Source organism: Mus pahari, chromosome 3 (assembly GCF_900095145.1).
Source record: "Mus pahari chromosome 3, PAHARI_EIJ_v1.1, whole genome shotgun sequence".
Lineage (NCBI taxonomy): Eukaryota > Metazoa > Chordata > Mammalia > Rodentia > Muridae > Mus > Mus pahari.
Window position 1 is genome coordinate 161,308,892 of NC_034592.1, and position 2,047 is coordinate 161,310,938.

Here is a 2,047-nt window from a genome sequence, read left to right on the forward strand (position 1 = left end):
GGAAGGGAAGGGAAGGGAAGGGAAGGGAAGGGAAGGGAAGGGAAGGGAAGGGAAGGGAAGTAGAGGTTGGCCATGAGCACGTGGAGAGAGAAGGGACAGAGAGGGAAGAGGGTAAGGGAGGAAGAGAGCAAGAGAGTGAGGAGGATTCCCTTTTATAATGAGCCAGTCATTCCTGGCTGTTGCCAGGTAACAGTGGGGCAGATCCTAGAAGAAATAGTAACAGGTGATGCTTCCACATGGTTCACCAGAGATTCTCTTCACAGACTTTGACTTCATTAATCAATGATAGGACACACATCTCATTTGTGAGAAGGACCATTTTCTATGTCCTGTATCAAAAAGAGGATGCAAGCTTAACCCTGGCATTCGTTCAGTTCATTGGTCTCATCTGGGTGTGGGCACCGTGTGACTAGTTGCTTCAATCTCCTGCAGCTGCTGCCTGTCTTCCTCACCACGATGGACATGCCTTGAACTGTGAGGTAAAATAAACATTTTCTCCCTTTCTGCCTTTGCCTGGGCATTATATTATAGCACTAGCTAAAACAAGCAGTACCCTAGTACCCTAAAAGAGAAGACAAGCTTCCCTTCCTTCAAGCACACTATTAAGCTAGTTACAAAATGCCCCCTGAGGACCGGTGTGTTTGGATATCTACTTGGTCCCCAGCTGATCACATTATTTTGAGAATTTATGGATCACGTAGGAAGTGAGAGATCATTGAAAAAAGAAATGGGTGGATCACTGAGGGGTGGGCCTTGGTGTATATGGCCTTGCTCCACTTCCTGCCCATTCCTGCTTCTGCTTCTGATCTGCAGGAATGTGGACAAGCAGTCCCACTTTCCTGCTGCCTCAGCCATGGTCACCCTACGCCTTCCCCATCACAAGGGACTGTAGCCCCTCAAACCAGAGCAAATCCTTTCTCCCTTGAGTTGGTTCCAGAGATGAGGCAGGCATTTAAAACATGATCAAAAATCATTTGTAATCCTGGTTGACATGGAAGCTCCAGGTGTATGGGATCAGTTAGAACGCCCCACACATGGGATTGCATGCCTTGTGTTTCCAAGTACTTGGGTGAAAATATGTACACACACACACACACACACACACACACACACACACACATATCTCTAACTCCAGCCCAGACTCAAATACTCACCCCCTTCTCCCTCCCAGCATAGCGTGTAAGTCAAATTTCTCACCAGACCCAGGTTACTCCCAAATTAAAATATTAATGAAAGATTGGCCGGCTGATTCCATGAAGTGCTTTTAGAACTCTGCTTGGCTGCTTCATTTTAAAATTCATGCATATTTAATTTTCTCTTCACTGGGAATGCATTTATAAAAATAATAATAATAAGCAATTTCCTCAGAGGATAGAAGAGTAGGACAGATGGGTAGGGAGACATCAAAGCTGTCATTTGTAGGGATACAACCTCGTGTGTCTTCATCACAGCTATGCTCTATCAGGGTACCTCATACCTGCACCCAGCTGCACAGGGAGTGTCCTCACAACAGGACCACTTCCCATCACGCAGGCTCTATGGCAAACTGCAGAATCTGGTTCCTGTGCAGGCCTGCAGAGAGAAGCTGAGCTCACTGTCACCTGGAGGCACCCGGCTTGCTCATCAGACTGGAAGTAGAGGGTTCCTGATTTTTCTTCTTCTCTGGCTGTAGTGGATGCCAGCACCAAGCCATGACATATCCAGGTGGCAGGAGAGCCATCCTGTCATGTTAGTGGGCACTTCCATGTCTCTGCTGACCAGAGTCCGTTCCACAGGAAAGGCCACTTTGACATTGATCCATGTGGTTCTTGGTCACTGAACACATTGTGCCCATGCCACTGTGATGGTGAAGGTTTTGCCTTCCCCTCACACAGCCTGGTGTTAACTTTTACCAGACCTGGGAAGGGGCATTGCTTTGGTCTCTCTGCTGCCTCCTACCCAGACACTGTAGCTGGTGCTGTTACTTCCATGCACACATCTCAGTACCTCCCAACATCCGCTTCTCCCTCTCCCCTTTCTCTCTCTCTCTCTCTCTCTCTCTCTCTCT

The 2,047-nt window shown here is 47.8% G+C and overlaps 1 pseudogene; it reads right to left on the reverse strand.

Moving 5' to 3' along the window:
- Positions 1-2,047, reverse strand: part of LOC110318079 — a 13,960-nt pseudogene that overhangs the window by 10,771 nt on the left and 1,142 nt on the right.